This window comes from Scyliorhinus torazame, chromosome 24 (assembly GCF_047496885.1).
Source record: "Scyliorhinus torazame isolate Kashiwa2021f chromosome 24, sScyTor2.1, whole genome shotgun sequence".
NCBI classification, from domain to species: domain Eukaryota; kingdom Metazoa; phylum Chordata; class Chondrichthyes; order Carcharhiniformes; family Scyliorhinidae; genus Scyliorhinus; species Scyliorhinus torazame.
Window position 1 is genome coordinate 34,001,761 of NC_092730.1, and position 6,237 is coordinate 34,007,997.

The following is a 6,237-nucleotide window of genomic DNA, read 5'->3' on the forward strand; positions in this document are numbered from 1 at the left end:
ATCTTACCCGCCAAAGATTTTCCATGCCCTCTCTTAGCTCTCCTAATCCCTTTCTTCAGTTCCCTCCTGGTTATCTTGTATCCCTCCAGCGCCCTGTCTGAAACCTGTTTCCTCAGCCTTACATAAGTCTCGTTCTTCCTCTTAACAAGACATTCAACCTCTCTTGTCAACCATGGTATCCTCACTCGACCATCTCTTGCCTGCCTGACAGGGACATACATATCAAGGACACGTAGTACCTGTTCCTTGAACAAGTTCCACATTTCACTGTCCTTTCCTGACAGCCTATGTTCCCAACTTACGCACTTCAACGCTTGCCTGACAACATCGTATTTACCCTTCCCCCAATTGTAAACCTTGCCCTGTTGCACGCACCTGTTCCTCTATATTACTGAAGTGAAAGTCACAGAATTGTGGTCACTATCTCCAAAATGCTCCCCCACTGACAAATCTATCACTTGCCCTGGTTCATTACCAAGTACCAAATCCAATATGGCCTCCCCACTGGTCGGACGATCTACATACTGTGTTAGAAAAGCTTCCTGGACACACTGCACAAACACCACGCCATCCAAACTATTTGTTTACTCATGGACAAAGACGAGAGTGGTCCTAAAGAAAGAGTGCTAAATTGGGGAAAGGCCAAGTATAACAAAATTCGGAAGGAGCTAGGGAATGTGGATTGGGAGCAGCTCTTTAAGTGTAAATCCACATTTGAAATGTGGGAGTCTTTTAAGGAAAGGTTGATTCGAGTGCAGGACAGACATGTCCCTGTGAAATTGAGGGATAGAAATGGCAAGATGAGGGAACCATGGATGACGGGTGGAATTGTGAGACTTGCTAAGATGAAAAAGGAAGGATACCTTTTTCATCTAGGCGACTTAAATCTGACGAAGCTTTGGAGGAATATCGGGAAAGTAGGACACATCACAAACGCGCAATAAAGAGTTCTAAAAGTGGTCATGACGTATCTTTGGCTAACAGGGTTAAGGAAAATCCCAAAGCCTTTTATTCGTAGAAAGGAACAACAGGGTAACTAGAGAAAGGATTGGCCCACTCAAAAACAAAATAAGGAATTTATGCGTGGAGTCAGAGGAAATGGGTGAGATTCCTAATGAGTACTTTGCATCGCTATTCACCAAGGAGAGGGACATGACGGATGTTGAGGCTAAGGATGGATGTTTAAATACTCTAGGTCAAGTCGGCATAAGGAAGGGGGAAGTTTGGGTATTCTAAAAGGCATTAAGATGGACAAGTCCCCAGGTCCGGATGGGATCTATCCCAGGTTACTGAGGGAAGCGAGGGAAGAAATAGCTGGGGACTTAACAGATATCTTTGCAGCATCCTTGAGCACTGGTGAGGTCCCGGAGGACTGGAGAATTGCTAATGTTGTCCTTTTGGTTAAGCAGGGTAGCAGAGATAATCGAGGGAATTATAGACTTGTGAGCTTGACGTCAGTGGTAGGCAAACTGTTGGAGAAGATACTGCGTGATAGGATCTATTCACATTTGGAAGAAAATAGTCTGATCTGTGATAGGCAGCATGGTTTTGTGCAGGGAAGGTCATAACTTACAAACCTAATCGAATTCTTTGAGGAAGTGACAACGTTAATTGATGAGGGAAGGGCTGTAGATGTCATATACATGGAGTTCAGTAAGGCGTTTGATAAAGTTTCCCATGGCAGGTTGATGGAAAAAGTCGTATGGGGTTCAGGGTGTACTAGCTAGATGGATAAAGAACTGGCTGGCCAACAGGAGACAGAGAGTAGTGGTGGAAGGGAGTGTCTCAAAACGGAGAAAGGTGACTAGTGGTGTTCCACAGGGATCCGTGCTCGGAACACTGTTGTTTGTGATATACATAAATGATCTGGACGAAGGAATAGGTGGTTTGATTAGCAAGTTTGCAAATGATATTAAGATTGGCGGAGTTGCAGATAGCGTGGTGGACTGTCAGAGAATACAGGAAAATATAAATAGATTGGAGAGTTGGGCAGAGAAATGGCAGATGGAGTTCAATCCAGGCAAATGCGAGGTGATGCATTTTGGAAGATCTAATTCAAGAGCGGACTATACAGTTAATGGAAGAGTCCTGGGGAAAATTGATGTACAGACAGATCTGGGAGTTCAGGTCCACTGTACCCTGAAGGTGGCAACGCAGGTCGATAGAGTGGTCAAAAAAGCATACAGCATGCTTGCCTTCATCGGACGGGGTATTGAGTACAAGAGTCGGCAGGTCATGTTACAGTTGTCTAGAACATTGGTTAGGCCACAGTTGGAATACTGCGTGCAGTTCTGGTCGCCACATTACCAGAAGGATGTGGATGATTTAGAGAGGGTGCAGAGGAGGTTCACCAGGATGTTGCCTGGTATGGAGGGTGCTAGCTATGAAGAAAGGTTGAGTAGATTAGGATTGTTTTCGTTGGAAAGACGGAGGTTGAAGGGGGACTTGATTGAGGTCTACAAAATTATGAGAGGTATATACAGGGTGGATAGCAACAAGCTTTTTCCAAGAGTGGGGGTGTCAATTACAAGGGGACACGATTTCAAGGTGAGAGGAGGAAAGTTTAAGGGAGGTGTGCGTGGAAAGTATTTTACGCAGAGGGTGGTGGGTGCCTGGAACTCTTTGCCAGCGGAGCTGGTAGAGGCGGGCACGATAGCGTCATTTACGATGCATCTAGACAGATATATGAACGGGCGTGGAACAGAGGGAAGTAGATCCTTGGAAAATAGGCGACAGGTTTTGATGAAGGATCTGGATCGGCGCAGGCTGGGAGGGCCGAATGCTTGTTCCTGTGCTGTAATTTTCTTTGTTCTTTGTTCTTTGTAAAGAATTTCCACTCAATGTTTGGGAAGTTGAAGTCACCCATGACTACTACCCTGTGATTTCTGCACCTTTCCAAAATCTGTTTCCCAATCTGTTCCTCCACATCTCTGCTACTATTTGGGGCCTACAGAAAACTCCCAACAAGGTGACCCCTCCTTTCCTATTTCTGACTTCAACCCATACTACCTCAGTAGGCAGATCCTCCTCGAACTGCCTTTCTGCAGCTGTTATACTATCTCTAATTAGCAATGCCACCCCCCACCTCTTTTACCACCCTCCTTAATCGTATGGAAACATCTATAACCAGGGACCTCCAACAACCATTTCTGCCCCTCTTCTATCCAAGTTTCTGTGATGGCCACCACATCGTAGTCCCAAGTACCGATCCATGCCTTAAGTTCACCCACCTTATTCCTGATGCTTCTTGCGTTGAGGTATACACACTTCAACCCATCTCCGTGCCTGCAAGTACTCTCCTTTGTCAGTGTTCCCTTCCCCACTGCCACACTACACGCTTTGGCGTCCTGAATATCGGCTACCTTAGTTGCTGGACTACAAATCCGGTTCCCATTCCCCTGCCAAATTAGTTTATACCCTCCCGAAGATTACTAGAAAACCTCCCTCCCAGGATATTGGTGCCCCTTTGGTTCAGATGCAACCCATCCTGCTTGTACAGGTCCCACCTCCCCCAGAATGCACTCGAATTATCCAAATACCTGAAGCCCTCCCTCCTACACCATTCCTGCAGCCAAGTGTTTAACTGCACTCTCTCCCTATTCCTAGCTTCGCGATCACGTGGGACCGGCAACAAACCAGAGATGACAACTCTGTCTGTTCTGGCTTTTAACTTCCAGCCTCACTCCGTTTATTACCTCCACACCCTTTTTCCTACCTACGTCGTTGATAGCAATGTGCACCACGACCTCTGGCTGTTCACTCTCCCCCTGAAGGATCCTGAAGACACGATACGAGACATCCCTGGCACAGGCACCCGGAAGGCAACATACCTTCTGGGAGTCTCGCTCGCGACCACAGAATCTCCTATCTATTCCCTTAACCATTGAATCTCCTATTACAATTGCTTTTCTCTTCTCCCCCTTCCCTTCTGAGCCCCAGACCCAGACTCAGTGCCAGAGAGCTGGCCGATAAGGCCTTCCCCCGGTAGGTCATTCCCCCCCCCCCACCACCCCCCACCCCCCCACCCCCGCAACAGCATCCAAAACGGTATACTTGTTTTGAAGAGGAACGGCCACGAGGGATCCCTGCACTGTCTGCCTGTTTGTTTTCTTTCTTCTGACTGTAATCCAGCTACTCTTTTCCTGTACCTTGGGTGTGCTTACCTCCCTGTAACTATTCTCTATAACCCCCTCTGCCTCGCGGATGATCCGAAGTTCATGCAGCTCCAGCTCCAGTTCCCTGACACAGGTCATCACGTGACCTTTCGGCCTGCACAGGTCTCCTTCTGTGCCGTAATTTCTAGATTCCATCATTTTAATTTTCTTCCAGACTGGAAGTGTGGTCTTGTTCCATTTGAATTTCTAATATATTTCCAATGTAACTGATGTTGTTACACAAACAATTCAATCAGTGGAATTGTGCGTTTAGGGAGTTGAGATTTTCGAGTCTCTCAAGGCTTCTCTCCAAATCCAATGGCCATTTTCCACGAAGATTCAACCCCTCCTCACATAAACACTATTACAACATAGAAAAATACGGCACAGAACAGGCCCTTCGGCCCACAATGTTGTGCCGAACCTTTGTCCTAGATTAATCATAGATTATCATTGAATTTACAGTGCAGAAGGAGGCCATTCGGCCCACCGTGTCTGCACCGGCCGACTATTGGTCGCTTGAATGGAATAACTTCCTGGAGTGATTCCAGGCTGGTTTTAGAATGTATTCCATCGACCAAATTACTAATGAATGACACATAGAACGCAGCTGCGATGGCCGAGTGGTTAAGGCGTAGGACTTGAAATCCAATGGGGTTTCCCCGCGCAGGTTCGAATCCTGCTCGCAGCGACTGTGATTCGAGTTGTTTCTTCAACTCCCCGCACAAGCCGCTGACTCGAAAATTAATGCTTTTTCCGATTGTTTGTAAATAAGCGGTTTGAACGTTACTCAAGTTCAGTCAGATACTTAACATTTTTGGGGGGGACTGAACGAAATATTCAGATGAGTAAGGAACTCACACCCAAAACAACAATCAGTAAATAATAACATTTCCTGCAACGTTCGGAAGGAGAAGCAGCAACGGCAGCGAATGGAAACGTGGTTTGGTTTCATTCAGCTGAATGTATTTCTGGGTAAAAAGATCGTGGCAGAAATGGAACATATTTTATCTCTCTATCTGTTTCTTTGTTTCTTTCTCTCTCCCTCACTCATTGATTTTGTGCTTCTCCGGGGACTGATTGGATACACAGCGAAACTCAGCCCCATCTCATTCCAACTCTTTTGGACCAACACGTCCTGGTGATGGACGGTCTTGAATCAGTGGAAGAATCGACAACCTATTCCATTCTTGGCTCTGTGAGAAGTTCCATTCCTGGTTGTGAGGTGGCTCTGAGGTAAAGGGATCGAGAGAGAACGAGGTGACTGCAGTCTGACTCTTACTCTGAAAACCAGTTCGTGCGCCCTTGTAGAAAGTGGATGTGTATGAGAACAGGAGAAAAGCAGATCATGGGTCTGTGATTGATTTTATTGAGCAGGACCTTGAAAGGTGAAGCAAACTTCGAACCAGTCAGCGCCTGTCTGAGAACTGGCAAGGAATTAAGGCTGATATTGAAACGGTTGACCTTGAATTAGTTTAGGCAAATCGATTCTTTATGAGGTGTTGGTATATTGTTTTCAGAGACACTGTCATACTTTCTTAAAATATGATTTGTACTTGTTTTTGTTTTGTTCAATAATTTGGGGAATCTATTTGGAGCGGGTGCAGTTGATTAATATCTGTGCCTCTTGCTTGGCAGCTCCCCGGGAAGCAGCAGCTCCATTCCGGTCGAGATCTGTGGACACAAACAGGATATCCAAACTATTGCGCACTGCTGCCATCACCTGGTTGAACGCGAGTTGTACAACACGGTAACTCTGTATTCGTAACACATTTCAAATGGAGCAAAAGAACATTAGAACATAGAACATAGAACATGGAACAATACAGCGCAGTACAGGCCCTTCGGCCCACGATGTTGCACCGAAACAAAAGCCATCTAACCTACACTATGCCATTATCATCCATATGTTTATCCAATAAACTTTTAAATGCCCTCAATGTTGGCGAGTTCATTACTGTAGCAGGGAGGGCATTCCACGGCCTCACTACTCTTTGCGTAAAGAACCTACCTCTGACCTCTGTCCTATATCTATTACCCCTCAGTTTAAAGTTATGTCCCCTCGTGCCACCCATATCCACCC

General features: G+C 46.1%; 1 non-coding gene across 1 annotated transcript; it reads left to right on the plus strand.

Annotated features, from left to right (window-relative positions):
- Positions 1–4,763: 4,763 nt before the first annotated feature.
- On the plus strand, positions 4,764–4,845 carry trnas-uga (transfer RNA serine (anticodon UGA)). Its single transcript has one exon. It is a non-coding gene; the product is annotated as a tRNA-Ser (tRNA).
- Positions 4,846–6,237: the final 1,392 nt, after the last annotated feature.